The sequence below is a fragment of the Panulirus ornatus genome, chromosome 35 (genome assembly GCF_036320965.1).
Source record: "Panulirus ornatus isolate Po-2019 chromosome 35, ASM3632096v1, whole genome shotgun sequence".
Classification (NCBI taxonomy): Eukaryota; Metazoa; Arthropoda; class Malacostraca; order Decapoda; family Palinuridae; genus Panulirus; species Panulirus ornatus.
The window spans coordinates 1,984,004-2,000,802 of NC_092258.1; the positions used below are offsets into that span (position 1 = coordinate 1,984,004).

The following is a 16,799-nucleotide window of genomic DNA, read 5'->3' on the forward strand; positions in this document are numbered from 1 at the left end:
ACACACACTATTACCAGTCTCTCCACCGCAGTATCAAAGCAATACCCCGGCAAGATCCAAGCAAGGCAGGCAAACACCAAGTCTTTCTTGGTCGTGTATTAAGGCTGTGCAAACACCTGGAACTGTGACCAATACAGCTGCCACTCTTGGCCCAGCAGCAGGGGCAACAGCAGCACAGCAGCACAACCAGCACCAGCGGGAACAGCACCACACTATTGCCACCACCACAATATCACTACCACCACCACCATTACCACCACCATTACCACACTAACACCATCACCACCACCACATCACCACCACCACCACCACCACCACCATCCTTGTTAGCGGAGGTGGAGGTGGAGGAGGAGAAACACGCATATATTAGAATAATTATATGCAGGTATTTGAAAGCCTGGGCTGGGAGGCTCAGCGGCTTGACAGTCACTTGTTGACAAACTTGACAGTCAGGCAGGCCATTATGCAGCGTCATGCGTCAGGACCAGGTAGGCTTGTCTGACCCGCAGGACCGGTGCATGACATTATTGTGGAGAGAGAGAGAGAGAGAGAGAGAGAGAGAGAGAGAGAGAGAGAGAGAGAGATGCTACTGCAATGAATAGATACAGAAAATATTCTTACCGTCCACCCTCGTCTGTCTCTTTCCCTGTCTGCAGCTATCGGTCCTCACAACCATCATGCCCAGATATGTTGCCTGTTCTGTGACTCCAGGTCATTACTTAGTTTCATTAAGGTGCGCTCGTTAATTGTGCCCGCTCGTAACTAGCAGTTAACAGTGTCTTAATGACCAAAATCTGACTTTGCCTGAGTTTGATTAAGGTAACGAGTACCGTGGTTACTTCACGCTCTATTAACGTTACGTTGTAGTCACAGTTCGTTACCTGGACCACTGATAACGTCGTTTTTCATGTAAGACAATGAAAAGCCAGAGACTGGCAAAGAGCCTTAGAGATGACGCAGGTATCTCGTTCAGACGAGATCCGGACACCTCTATCAAGACGACATCTAGGTCCCTCTGTCACACGAGACCCAGGTCCCTCTTTCTCACAAGACCCAGGTCCCTCCCTGAGACGAAAAAAAAAGCCCTTTTCCCACACCACATCCAGACTACTCTTTCAGACGAGACCCAGGTCCCTCTTTTACACGACCCAGATTCCTCCACAGAACGGATAAAAACGTACGAGTCGCCCACACTCAGCTGACGGCTTTGTTTCTGGCGTTCGTTTGTCTGTGATCTTTTTGGACGCCATGGTCAGCCTCAGGAGTTTCTCCTGTGGAGTTTTTAGAATTTACAGTGTCGTTTTTTGTGTGCGCATGTGTGTGTGTGTGTGTGTGTGTGTGTGTGTGTGTGTGTGTGTGTGTGTGTGTGTCTGTGTCTATATGTGTCTGTGTCTGTCTGTCTGTGTCTGTGTGTCTTTCAGCTTCTCTCAGTACCAGTGTGTTTTCCATTCGATCCCTGATAAGAGGTAGCGCTGCAGTGCCATTTCATCTATGATTTACCTATTCACATCTTTTTAACCCACTGATTTCCATCAGTTTCTTATACACTGTTCTATACATTACGTTCAAGCCTTCTTTCTGTTGTATCTTCGTCATCATATGATCCTAATATCTTACATAATCTGCTGTAGTCTGCAAAGCAACGTAATGTACTTTTTTTCAGCTCTAGTCTAGAGAAATTTACGTAGTTATGAATGATATAGAAGTTCATACTGATCCCTCTGGCGCTCTTAACTAGCTCCTCACCCACTACCCCAGCTTCATCTAATCTTACCTTCCGCCATTCTACACAAAATCTCTTCACACAAGCCTCTTGACCAAGCTCACTCACACTCACATCCTTCCTCCCACCCACGTCATTTTCCCTCTTCCTAAAGATTGTACCAATCTCCCTCGGTCGACACAGCAACATTCGCTGTTGCTTAGGTCAACGTTTCTGTTTGTTGCAGGACTGTGATCCATCCCCCTTCTTTACCTTTCGTATTCTCTCGTTAATTCATCGATCAAAATCATAAGTTTACCTTATCAAATGTCTACGTTCGTTAAGGAATACCTTATCTCTTGCCGTCCCATGTAACAGAGTTTATTCATATATATATATATATATATATATATATATATATATATATATATATATATATATATATATATATATATATATATATGTATATATATATATATATATATATATATATATATATATATATATATATATATATATATATATATATATATATAGAGAGAGAGAGAGAGAGAGAGAGAGAGAGAGGGGGGGGGGGGGAGAGGGGGGGAAATGAGTGACTGTGGGTAGGAAGGGACCCATGAACTTCACAACTGCTCATTCACCAAGACAGTAACGGCTCCAGGTCCAGTCTGGATGTTATATAACCGACCTGAACACCAAACATGTAAGGGCGCTACTTTCTTCCCCATATGAGGTAAGGTGTGTGGAGAGGGAGGAGAGAGAGAGAGAGAGAGAGAGAGAGAGAGAGAGAGAGAGAGAGAGAGAGAGAGAGAGAGAGAGAGAGAGAGAGAGAGAGAGAGAGAGAGAGAGAGAGAGAGGTGTAAGGAGAGGGAGATGGATTAAGTAAGAGAGGAGGATGGGGAGATGAAATGAGGGTGGAGATAAAATGAAAGCAGACAGGTATTGGTGCTGCTTGACCAACATACCCCAGGTGGCAATAATCCCTCACCTTGTACTTCGAAGACTTGATTAACATTGACGCTGAGGAGGATCCTGACGCAGCAGGACTCGTACTGTCGTAAATCCACCTGATAGATAAGGCCCTAAAATCTTCTGTCCCTCATTTCCACCGTATTGTGAACTCGCTGTCTGTCGGATATGATAAACGCTACAGCAGACTTCCCGTCCCCACCTGTCTTGTACAGACACAGTGACCATCTGCCTTAACTGCATTGTCTCTGGTGGAACTAAGTGCGTATGGCGTCTCCTGCGACCATACACGGACATGAATAGATATGACGGATAGATTTGTGACTAAGATCACAAGATGAAACAAACAATGATTATGTTACTATGTATCAACATATGTAGGGTTCTCAGGACCTGTTTTTACAGAGGCTGTTAGTCCACGATCAGACTTACCCATCAGATTCACCATTGCGCCTCCAGTCACCGCCAAAGACAATCCCCCATGGGAACGCCACATGATAAAGGCCTTCAAATGCCCCTGATCCTGACGCATCTGCTGTGTGTGTGACTTTAATCATTTAAAATTCCTCAATATCTCACCATAGTCACCCTCACTACGCAAAACGTCCTCATCACTCATGGCTTCTCACCTCTAGGAGCCCCTCACCACTCACAACTTCTTACCATTCACAGCCCCTTGCCAGTCAGAGCCCCTCGCTACTCATCTGCGCCAAACGAAGGCCTCTCCCTCACCTAACCCCTATAATCATACTGATACAGATACGTAATACCTTATTTCAATCTCATCAAAAACCCAATTCCCTATTCTTATGATCAGATCTGGTAGTCAGAATACCTGTCCTATCTCTCACCATCACGCTCATTTTTCACAAACCATCGTGATCGCCTTCGTCGGGAGCAGCCCATACTCTCCTGAAGCCATTATCACATGCCGGAGATGAACATCAAAGGACCTGTTGCCTCATAAGGCCCTATACACAAACTTCCGAAAAGGAATCGAAGCTTTGCGGTTCCTCTTTAATCTCTTGTATACCTGGACACATCAGCTTAGTATTCAAGGTCGCTAGATCATGTTCAGATAATCTGTAGTTGATCATATGGTGATTATGTGTTGGTGAGTCTATACCTGAGCTAGTTAAAGACTGTGAAAAATGAGATGGTAAAAAATACCATCTTGAAGAAAACCTTTGGAAATAAAATGCAAGAAAAGTTTGAACATAGTAAGAAATGTATATATAGCAAAAAGATTATCACAAAGAGAGTACCAGAACAGACACGCACGCACGTTTCTACATGTTTCTTATATATTCAGAAAATAGAACCAAGAGGAAAATACTCTTAATGTTGAAATGAAAATTCGTGAGTCATGAGCAGAGATGGATGGCGGAGGCGGAGACCCTCCTGGGAAAAGCATTTGCTCCGTACACCACACGAGCCCGTTTAACCCATTGTGAACAACGCTACGAGCCTTGAGTACGACGCTCCGACCCGTAAATGTCAAGACAAAGACCAAGCTGACATATCATCATGCCTAAGGGTTGTACCCTCGTGCACAAGGGTCGTAACCTCATCCACAAGGGTCGTACCGTCGTGCTTAAGGGTTGTACCGTCGACCTCAAGGGGAAAAGCTAATGCAGCTGCTGCATACAGTGTAAACACTCTCGCTTGGCTTATCAGAGGGATCTTACCACTGTAGTGATGGCCAGGACTCCATGTTGTCTAGCCAAGAATCTCATCTGTGTTTTTTATATATACCTAGATCATATCACTGACGCTCGCTGGGCTAATTATCAAACAGGGCATTCAAAACAAGGGTTAAATTACTAATTACGTTTAAACGCCCACAAAATAAGAAAAATACACATATAGATTGATGTATGTAATTGATTTGGTGTTTTGTACTCGATAAGAATGAATCGTTGTGGTTAATCAAATTCAATTCTTGTAAAGTTTATGTATTTTAGCTCCAGGCGACGAGCATGTCAGTAAGGCTGACGGCCGAGCGATATCAGCTGTCGACCAAGACAGTAACACATGAGATGTTGATGTCTCATCTTGGAACACCAGTTTTGATGGCTACAAATCTGGTTATTTCACAGAATAAACTGGATAGAACTGAAATAGGTACATCAGAATAACAAGACCTGTAATTGTGTCATTGATTCTAATCAGGATATTGGACAGTTTGTCTTGTGTTACCAGAGTGCTTGAAGTTGGAAAGTTCTGAAGATTGTTGGTTTCATCTGCAGCTCGGCAGCGCATAGTTACACTCCGCTCATGTAGCTGAGATGCCTGGCAATCTGGCTGATGTAGTCTTACCATTAGCCTCACCAAACTTGGTCACATGAATTAATTAGAAGAATCATAACGATTTCTTGCGTCTGTCGTCACAGCAAATGTTGTTCTACTGCTTCCATCACGGCGCCAATGTTGAATCTTGTTGACGCACATCAGCTTCGTTATATTAAGCTAAATGGTTCTGTTGAAAGAGCTGAATGCTGAATATTGATGACCATGGTGATTACAACGAGGTCATGATATCCAAAGATCTGTGTCACCTTCAAAGGTAATTGTCTTGATCAATTCCAATTAAGTGTTCAACCCTGTCAACCTGTCTGAGCAAATGTGAAGGTCATGTCAGATGAAAATGAACCCAAGCAGAGAATTTATCAATACAAACCGGTATGAGAGGAAGAGTTAACAACACTCCAGTACAAAGACATGGTACAGATTGGTATCTTCGACCATCATACGCCTCAGTGTACGACATGTTGCTAGATCTACGAGTGAAATGAAAATAGTAGATTTTCTGACAGTCAATTTTACAGTGGAGACGAGTTGGAGGACGCCTGAGAACGACACTGGAAAATGTTCCTCAAATGAGCTCCTGCCTCAGATGTCATCCCCACAGAAGACACAGACGAGGAACCAGAAAGATCCTGAAGAATGTCCTCGAGCTCCTCTCCCAATACTTACTGTCCTCTCGAGCTATAGAGGCGGCTGGATCGAATTTCCTCCTGCCAGCCTCAGGTGAGGCTTGAGAGCCAACAATAACACTGTACCCACGGGAAAGTTTCTGCCTTATGCGTCTTGCAGGAGTCCAGCCGAGGCAGCAAGCTTTGCTTGACAGGATGTTGAGGTTAAGGTAATCACGTTATCGTTATCATTGGTATCACGATGTCTGGACACACTGGTCATGGATGTGGCCGGCGGGGCACCTCGCTGGAGAACGGCCTCTGACCTCAACTACACAAAAACACAAATTCTCAGCAAACAAGTTTGAATAATATACAAAAAGACCGTGAGTCTCTCATAAACATCGTCGACCACAGCCGAAGACACTATCGGAAATTTTATCTTAAAACAGTAAACCATAAAATTCTGGACATAAAGGAAAATATATGATAGAAGCATCTTCCACAATAACCTTTGACGTCATCACTGCTGATTCTTGGCGAAAGTGAAGCCTGATTTACCAGGAGGCATTTTCAGAGGAAGTTGTGTTGTTGTCTGTACGCTGTGTGTTTGCATCGCTCGGGTTTACACCAAGACTCTGGGCGTTGCTGAAGAGTCCTCCACGTCACAGGACAGACAGAGGGTCCTCACTGCTAAAGAAATGCAATTCGTCTTGCAGAAAACTTGAATTTAAGCTAAATATGTATTTCTTAGGTGTTCCCTGAGGTCGTGAGTGTAAGGCTGAGCTAATCATGTGTAAAGAACACCCGAGAAAATTATTTTTCTCTCGTAGATGCAGGCGTTCCCAGGGGCGAGTATTTCCTCAAAAGTCCCTCATTTATTTGCTTCTCCTCCAGGGACAACATTACTTGTTGCTAAAGCGAGGGTCAGCAGGTCTTCTCCTAACGTTACCTTCCCACTGGTGACACCTGGATGGTGAGAGATTATGTAAAATCTTTTACAGATGAAAGCAAACTTTATGATCGTTGAACATGCGTAGCTGTGTTTGTGGTTGTCTGTGTTTATACACAAATTTATGTATTCATTTATGTCTGTGTGAGCATTTGTCTTTGGATTTGTGCATTTCATAGTCTGTCTTTTTGTCTGTCGTTGTCTATATTTGTTAAGACGTACATTTGTGTTTATGTATGTTTGTAAGTTTTAATATGTGTTTGAGTAGATACGTGTGCCTGTGTTCCTACAATGCTTCTGATAATGAGTGATGTGTTTGAACACAGATGAGAATACGTGTCTTAAATCACATGGGCTGTTATCAACACAATACACACACCAGGAGTTCCTGAACACTTGACAAACACTACACGTTTAGAGAAAAGCAATTGCAATATTGTTCTCCACAACCAATACATTTGTTCAGCACTGACAACTGTGTGCATCTCCTTCTCTCTCACTTTTCTCTGTTCCCAACGAAACTCAGAACTTTCAAAACTCTTTTTATAGCCAGTCATCTGAGCACCACAGTAAGAAAAAAAAAGTCTAGATAAATATGAGAAATATGAAAGAATCGATCATCGAGTAATCTTCTTCATTGTTTATGGACAAATTCAAGGTTCATCACAAATCTTGTGTCTCATTCTCACATTCACATTCTACCGCAGCTTCTCCCTTTACTCTCACCTCTCCCACGCTCTTTCTCTTACTAGTTTTATTCATTCCACTTGCCGGTCTCTCTCTCCTGTGCACCAACAATGTTCTCTCGTTTATTCACTCATCCCCTGATACTCATGACAGTCAATAGAAATTCAGAGACCTCAATTTCTTTTGTCAGCCACAGGAATTTTTCTATATTTATCTATACCAGAGCAGACGCGCCGGAGGCGAAGGGGGAGGATTTTGCAAGTTAGCATCAAATATAGACATGATACTCAACGCCTAATGAGCTGAAAGGGTCTCTGTGTTTAGCTGAATACGCTCAAGCTTTGAGAGTCAGTTAAAACAGAGATGTTTGAACAGTCAACAAACTCCCAGACAACCAAGATGGAGATATATATATATATATATATATATATATATATATATATATATATATATATATATATATATATATATATATATATATATATATATATATATATATATATATATATATATATATATATATATATATATATATATATATATATATATATATATATATATATATATATATATATATATACACGTGGATTGTAAGTTGATCAGATATAAAACTCCACGAAAATTTCCGTGGCAGAATTTTTTATGTAAGACGAATGGATGGAATATTTCGAAACGTAAGTCGTATCATGAGGGTGTCTATATATACTGCTATCCAGGGGAAATGATACTTACAGACCTGAACACTGGGGATGGTCGTACGTGACTCATGCAGTATCCAGCCTATCATTACAGATGGCATCTCATACGTTGCCGGGGTAATTATCTTGATCAAGATTTTCTCACGGGTGTAATGAAACACATCCGGGACGGCTGCCTGACACATCCACACCTGGCGAGGCACAGCCGAGGTCGTCCCCGATGTTGCAACAGCTGTTGTGGCACGACCTCTGACCTCTCTCTCTCTCTCTCTCTCTCTCTCTCTCTCTCTCTCTCTCTCTCTCTCTCTCTCTCTCTCTCTCTCTCTCATAGGTGCTTGAGAGAAGGAGACGAGCCACCATCAACATGGACTGCAGGGAAGGTTTGGTTGTGGAGGGAAATAGATCGTCCTGCTCAACCCTCCTCACACGTTTCTACCTGCCTTATAATCACCATATTACTCATCTCCGATCATCACTTGTATTCGTTTCTAATCACCATCCAGTTCCTGTCTAACCACCGTGATCCTCGTCACTAATCACCCTGTTGCTCGTTTGTAATCACCGTCTGCTCGTTTGCGATCCCCTCTTGTCTATAATCACCGCCGAACTGGTCCTTTATAACCCCCCTACAATGGTCTCCAACCACCACTCGACTGCCAGTAGTATGGAAAGCCCTGAGTATAATGCATGACGTCTGTCTGCTTCGTTCATTACACGAATACTGGACCAATATTTTTGTTTCCTCAGCAGTGAAGCAGGTGAGTCACTCCTCAGCCAAGCTCAGCACTCAGGGATCTTGTTGTTGTCAGTGTCACTGAGGCACACAACACCTTCTGTCTCCCTTAATGAAGTGAGGGAGACGGGACCCGTCTGCCTGTCTTTTTTTTTTGGTTCAGTTTCTTTCATGTGGTCGAGGGCGTGTAGATGGTGCGATGGTAGAGGGCGTGTAACTGCGCTGATAGCAAGGGCGTGGGACCCCGCTAATGACGAAGGCCTGTGTTTAGAGCTGAGGGATGATAGTGATAATGACACACACACACACACACACACACACACACACACACTCACCCGGACGAGGAGCAGCAGTTGTGCAAGTGTGTTTATCTCTCTGTATGTATATGTTTACGTATGTATGTGCTCTGTTCCACGTTTTGGTGTGTGTGTGTGTGTGTGTGTGTGTGTGTGTGTGTGTGTGTGTGTGTGTGTGTGTGCCAACATGTGTGTAATACATAATCATTACTGTACCTATTTCTTTTTCATTTCTAAACTATCCATTGGTCTTTGACCTCAAGTGTCCTCCACGGGTACTAATTAGACTTTTACAGCACCAATCATTACCATCCACTGAGGCCGCTATCTGGAGTTCCCTTAATTACTGGTTCCGCCTCGTTCAGAGCACCTCAACAAGCTCGCACGTAGTTACATGGAGTAAGACCAGCAGTTGCCCAAGCATCAACCTTCCTTTATCACTGTTCAGTTGTAGAGGGTTAGTCTTGCCATCACAGTCAGGAACAAGAGCATATCAGTGAGGTGATCAGTCGGGTCGTCAGTGGTGGAAAACCTCGTTACTTTGCATTTGGCTGAGGCAACTACACCTGCTGGCCGGCGGCGCACTACCGTATTTCACCCTCAGTGTCAGTGGCGCCTCCGTGCGCACGTCACGTCAAGTTGTTTATCGATGATATTTTTTAGTGTTTCACGGAGGAGTGTTGTGGTGTGGCTGACCTGGAGTTGGTGAGAGTTTGTGAAAAAAATGAGTGACGAACAACTAACTAAACTGGTTCGAAATCATTGTGTTCTTTATAATTTATCACATCCAGGAAATATGGACAACAAGTTGATATTTGATATTTGGAATAAGATGGGACAAAATATGAAAGCAGATGGTAAGTACTTTTTTATGTAATTAGTATTTTGATGACACATATTTACATGTAGAAGTTATCGTACAGGCTAAGACGTAGTCCGCACTTTCATAATTACATTATAGGTCTAGTCCCCATTTGTGTTAATTAGTTACTCATTTATTGATTGATTATTAATGTTATTATTTCTTCAAGTAATGAAAGAATAGGCCAGCGGGAGTCTTGCTATTTTCAATGACCTTCTATTTTACTGAGCAATATATTAGGCAATTGTAAGACATTTCAAGATTATGAAAAAAATTTAGTTCCATCATTCATCAATTCCTTGTATAGAGTAGCCAACTCTCCTTCACTTTCTCTTTCCCTCCCAGCCTCAACATGTAGCAGCCACTTCCTCCAAGCCTCATCATGTAGCAGCCACTTCCTCCCAGCCTCATCATGTAGCAGCCACTTCCTCCCAGCCTCATCATGTAGCAGCCACTTCCTCCCAGCCTCATCATGTAGCAGCCACTTCCTCCCAGCCTCATCATGTAGCAGCCACTTCCTCCCAGCCTCATCATGTAGCAGCTACTTCCTTCTCTTCACCTGACGCTCCTCCTCTTCCTCTTCATCCAGAATGACTGTGATCATTGCCAGTTCCTCGTCTGGAAACTTTGCCGTCTTGAAAATCGTTGACTTCAAAGTGTACGGCTATGTGTGTGGAGACGTCACTGATGCGTCACGGACTTCACCGACACGTCACTGACACATCACTGATATGTGTGAATTGACCTTTAATGTTAATGAACCTTACAGAGCATAAATATAATCTGATTATATTACAGTTATTACCATTATCATTATCACTATCATTATTGTCATCGTTATTATTATTATTGTCATTATTATTATTATTATTATTATTATTATTATTATTATTATTATTATCATTATTATTATTATCATTATTATTATTAGTATTATTATTATCATTATTACTATTATAATCGTTATTATTTTGGGAAAATGATTCACTCTTGCAGTTTAGATCATTATCATAACGAGGATTAAGAGAACATTGGATTTTCAGCAATAGTCGTGTAGTCTCGTGTTGGTACATTTTATATTCCTCTTACAAGGAAATCTTCACGTGTGGTGGTATGCAAGTAGCCTCCCACATCTCCACTCCACCTCCACACCCCCGCTCTGCCCTCCACCACTGGGTGATCACAAGGTGATGGAAATTTGCAAACGTTGTTATCTCAAGAAGTTTAATATATTAGGTCCGGGTCGTATAAGGAGGTTCTGCTTCGTAATGAGTAGAAAAAGTGAGGCTGGTGGTGGTTAGTGGTTGAGTTTATGTTCTGGTCATGAGGCACTCACGGTGCACCAGAGGCTGGTGGACAAAAACACGGGGGTTTAATGAGGTCTTCATGAGGATTTAAAGGTAGACGTAAGCGAGGAAGCAGTGTGGAGTGGTGGTTAGTAGGGAGGAGCGTGTCAAGGTGAAATGAGTCTCTCTCTCTCTCTCTCTCTCTCTCTCTCTCTCTCTCTCTCTCTCTCTCTCTCTCTCTCTCTCTCTCTCTCTGCAAGTAACTGTCATCACAAATCAGTTGTTGATCACCACCACGGTCATATGAGTGAACTACAAATCAGAAGCCTTTTAGAAAATGATTTCATTCACTAGTTGATCATTTTTGACCAGTTATCATATACTTCATGCTTGCCTCTTGTGATATATGCTGGCATTTTATAATGTGCTAGCCTCTTGTGATATATGCAAGCCTCTTATATGCTTGCATTGTATAATATATGCTTGCCTCTTTTGATGTATGCTTGCCTCTTATGATATGTGCATGCCTCTTATGATATATGCTTGCCTCTTATAATACATTCTTGCCTCATGATATATGCTTGTCTCTTATAATACATGCTTACCTCATGATAGATGCTGGCCTCTTATATGTGCATGCCTCTTATGATATATGCTTGTCTCTTATAATACATGCTTGCCTCATGATAGATGCTTGTCTCTTATAATGTATACTTACCAAACATCACACCCACTGATCATGTTAGCATCCGTACATCAGGTTCAAGAGTTCTCCATGTCTCCTGCAAATTTTTCACTGAGTTGACAACATGTAATCTTTATGCAAATTTATTCAAATTCTTCGAAAAAAAGTAATACATGACCGGCAAACTGGTTCTGGTCATATATCCATAAATTCAGAAATCCTACAGAATCATACTAGTCCTTCGTTGGCGTCTATGCTGAGGGCAATATATTTTCCATCTTGGTCTGATATACGAGATAAGCGAGAAATTTATCTGCCCCACGAATTACTTGAGATTAATGGGTATTCCTCCGCTTGATTAGGACGTTAAGAGGTCTGATTCGATATAGATTATGATGGATCGGGTTCCGGTATTGCTGCGTGTGGCTCTCTTCCCCTCATCCCTCCTCCTCCTCCTTCTCCTCCTCCACGCACCTGTGGAATTCACTTTCCGTTTTTTACCTTCATTTGTTTCTGTCCGGTTAGATCCTGTTATTACCAATCGCGGTCTAAAAGATGGGTCCAGTTATCATCAAGTTCCGATCCGATATGGTTTGATCGGAACTCTTGCAATGATGCATGTGTGAGTTGCTGTTTCACGAACTTAATAGATTCGGTTGAGCAATCTGCGATGGCCTTTCTTCCTTTTTTTTCAGCACTTGATTTACCATTTACTCCCCTGAGTCGTGAGGAGATGGGTGGATCATGAGTGATGCACTGAACATCTGTGTTGAGATGACGAAGATAGACTTATACGTGTGCGATGTTTTCCTCGTCGTCCACCATATAGTGGTGTTCGTCCTCACTGCTGACGCTCATGCCTCCTGCAGGCCATTATTATCAGTGCATTGTGGAGAAGGTGTTGCCCTTCGCTGATCAGAATTAATAAGTTTTTTATGTACGTTTTTTCATGAAAATCAGAGGCCACGACGTCGGCTTATCAGAGGCGCCTGGATGTGAGAGTGGAAGGCCCATCGATCGTCTGACAGAAGAGAAACTCGATATCACTGACGTATATAGTAGACTCCTGAAGGTGGAACCACCCGCCCGTCACTGGTGTTGACAGGTTAAGAGGCCGTAAAACGTATGGGCTCGTTGCCCGTCGTCCACCCCAACGGCGCCTTTCCCTCGGTCTTTTGTGAGGCGAAGGAAGCTGTCACGGCAGACATCTCCAGCCGGGCCCTTGAGGGTCGCCACGGGTAGCGTCCGAGACGGGCCGCCATGATACATCATTCCTCCCAGGATCTTGATCGTGACTCGCCAACACTTTCACAGAATCAGCCCACATAACCCCAGGCTGCTCGAGGGATCGATTAATTCCAAAGACTTGGTTGTGTATATTCTCTTCCCACAATCCCTCCCCCCACCCTCCACACACACACACACACACACACACACACACACGCCACAAGTGTGGTAGTGTACAAATCTTGGATAGTTTGCCATGGTGCCCTCATGATAGATACATTGTTCAGTCTTGGTAATTTACTAACATGAAAGCCTTGCTCTACATATTCTTTTCTATCTCAAACTTGACCATTGAACCTAGAATTCTCCAATGATGGTGGCTTTGTTGATGTTATTGATTCCGTCATCGCTCCTTACATCTGAAGGAGTTGCCTGTGGGGGCGAAGAGGTGAGGGAGGCTATGGGGAGAGGAAACTTGAGGAACGAGGGAGGAGATGAGGTGAGGAAGCCACTAGAAGATGTTACATATGGAACAGAGGCTGGAGGCAGCCAACGAGGCGAGAGAGCCTCGTCCTTACTTGTTAGTTGCTCAAGATACAATTATTCTGTAATAGAAACTTGTCAGCTTAATTACCATATATCGCTTTCGTGACCAGTCATCGAACTTTATCGACATTTCGACGGCGAAATATCCTTAACAAAGATGAATTAAGAATAAGATGAGAGATTATCAAGTCGCTCAATCCAGAAGATTTAGAACTCTACTTGTAACTCACTTTTTGTGATGCGGATGAAAATGTTAACTGTGAGTTATTCTTAGCTGCTTCAAGCATCAGCCTCTAGCCCAGTAGGCCTCGTGCTTCAAGAATCAGCCTCAATTCTCAGGATTACATGGAAAGAAATAGCTACGAGAAATACACAAGTCTGAGAGTCAAGACTGTTCCCTAAATATTAGCTTCGTCCTGTTGTTGTTTTACTATCGCGGGTCAGGTACTGCAAGAAAAAAAGGAATATATAATTCGGAGGCTTTCTGTTCCGTTGGTGAAGGTCCATTGAACCTTAAGCTTCCACAGTACGCCCGCTGGGTAATGAAAAACCTGGATCGAATGAGATGCAGAAGAGGGAGCGATACGCAATGGGCGCACAAATACAGGCAAAGCAATTCTGTGTCGGGGTTCGACACGCTGACGTACGGCCGACCTGGGTGATAGGACGGCAACTTGGGCGGGGTGGGTTAAGAGGCTTGTTTATCATTAGCGGTGCGAGGTAGTGCATTAAAGTCTAGTAAAAAGCTGGTGACTCCCTTTCCTTGTGAGTGGTGAGGGCGCCACTTAGCAACTCCCTTTCTCCGTGTTAAAAACCATACGAACTGATGACTTCCAAAACCTATGTTTGGTAGTGACATCACTCGGTGACTTCCTTTCCCCGTGGGTGGAGACGACAGGAGATGATGAACATATGGGATCGGTTGCCTGCTAATACGTCGTACCTGTTCGTTATAAGCGGGTGGGTCCTGAATGATGGTGAGGTGGAGACTGTGAGTGGTGTGTGGCTCCACCCGGGAGGAGGTGCTGAACCCTCCACTCAATCACAGGCAGACAGTAGGCAGAAGGTCTGAGAGACTGTACGAGAGTTAGAACGCTTTAAAAACAGGGATACATGTGAAGGATGAGGGAAAAACAGGGAGATAGATCCCTTGCCAGAGTGTGTTGTTGGAGGTGACGTCCACTGACCACGTCAGGAGGGACAGGGGTGAGTGAAGGATCCTCGCATGATGACAGAACTTTTTGGCTCCCGTCACGGACCACAGGTGAGAATGTCCAACACATGTTTCAGACACCAAGACGAATTCCGAGTCAATTTTTTTTCGCTCTTATCAACGGCTGGCTGTTCTCGAGATCCATGCATGAACTTCAGTTAATAAAAAAAAAAAAGATAAATCAAGGGAGGGACAGGTAGTACACAGAGAGAGGTGAGATAACTCTGGGGTCAATGTTCTGCTAAATTGGTTTGGATAAATTCGACGAATCACTACTAGAATGTGACCCAGGTAGAACCTACGCAGTTAAGTATTGGAACTCTTTGTCTTATCAAATTGTCTGCCATCTTGAAAAGAAAATCCTCACATCCTCATTTGTATCGTTTTTTCTAATGTTCATCTATAAGGCTTGGCCTTGATAACTGCACATACTCATCTCAAAAGGATATTCTTTTACGAGAAAACGTGACCTTCAGAAGACAATAACTCCATCATGAGTGTTGTATGAGAGCAGCTCCTGGCATGCCTCTGGCAGGGAGTCTGGATGGAACCTGTGGTATTTGCGACGTTGGAACCAGAAGCTGAGGCTGTCCTGTGCCAGCCACTGTAGCACGATGGTATTGTTGTAGCGATCCTTTTATTACCTGGCGACATCCACGTCTCCACGACGGGCATTTTGCTCTCCACTGTAGAGCCCCTTGTGGTGATGGTCCTGCCGCCGCCTGAGCTTCTTCCCTAGTGGAAGAGATCCACGCGAGGTGGAGGGGCAGCGACGGTGGCCCGTGCGCCAGACGACGAAGGTTCACCAAACTGAAGGAAGTACGCAAGTGCCGTTCCCGTCGGTATAAAGAACAGGAAACACACTTGAACCAACGGAGTGCCAGGTCGTACGAGTGCCTCGGGCAGGTCGAAAGGCCAGGGTACCTGTTGCACCTGTCGTGTGCGCAGTCGACCGTGAACAGTGTGCGCATGCTCCGTGACTGGGAGGTACGCGGGGTGCTTACTGAGCCGGCCAGGACTGGTGATGCAGAACACTACTGGTGAGAAAAGAAGGTCACAACGGATACCTGGAAGTCATGAACACTTTCACTTTGTTTACACCTACCGTTTGCCTTCTACAGGCAGTGTGAATCTGTCACATGAAGAAAGTGATGACGAAGCGACGTGTAGAGGCGCTGACGAAGATGTGAGGTCTTGAGGAAGGGCCAAAAATCAGGAAATTTTAGACCGACCGGAGACCATCAGAATGACAGTTTCATATCCTTGGTGCTCTCTCTCTCTCTCTCTCTCTCTCTCTCTCTCTCTCTCTCTCTCTCTCTCTCTCTCTCTCTCTCTCTCTCTCTCTAAGGTGTATAAACACACACTCAGAACTGTTATGATTGGTCAAAATTCCCGGGGCAGAACGCTAACAAAGGCGTGGACGTGAGGGTATTCAAACCTAATTACTTCACTGGATCAATTATCCAGCGGAATCAGAGCAGAGCGTTAGGGCTCATTCAGTTCTCACACTGTTGGCAGCTTTTACTCAACTCCGCCAGACACACCTCTATTGTTAACTTTGTCTATAACCTCCCAGTAACATTCATGGCTCAGCACAACTCCCTCACCATCAATAAAAGTTAAACAGTTAAGTTCAAAACGTTCATCAGAAATTCGATATTGACTTTACCCTCACACACTTCCCTCATGCCTCAGGTGAGGTCTATGATGGACCTACTCTGCTTTTGGCACAGCCTAGGAGGCACTTACAAGCAAGTGATTTTCGTTATGTTGGGATCTCGAGAAACTTTAAGGATCTTTAATCATGTCTTGTATCAAAATATAATTCCACCTCTGAAGCTGGAAAACTTGCTAAGATTTCATCTATTGGGGAAAACAGAATCATATATTTTCCTCCGAGGTTTTGCTTTTGATTCCACGCCATGTCTGACCTAAGTCATGTCTGACCTAAGTCATGTCCCTCCCTCCTGCCTCCTCCTCTGACCTGGGAGAAAGCGCGGGACCCACCATACGAGAGTAGGTTCA

At 43.8% G+C, this 16,799-nt stretch overlaps 1 long non-coding RNA gene across 2 annotated transcripts in view; it reads left to right on the forward strand.

Annotated features, from left to right (window-relative positions):
- The window catches only part of LOC139760223 (uncharacterized), a 121,649-nt gene that overhangs the window by 63,617 nt on the left and 41,233 nt on the right, over positions 1–16,799 (forward strand). Inside the window, exon 3 of one of the 2 annotated variants that reach the window (XR_011715280.1) lies at positions 10,163–10,643. The exons of the other annotated variant lie outside the window; for it this stretch is intronic. This is a non-coding gene — a long non-coding RNA (uncharacterized lncRNA). Of the gene's footprint in view, positions 1–10,162; positions 10,644–16,799 lie in introns of those variants that run through there. 2 annotated transcript variants of the gene reach the window in all.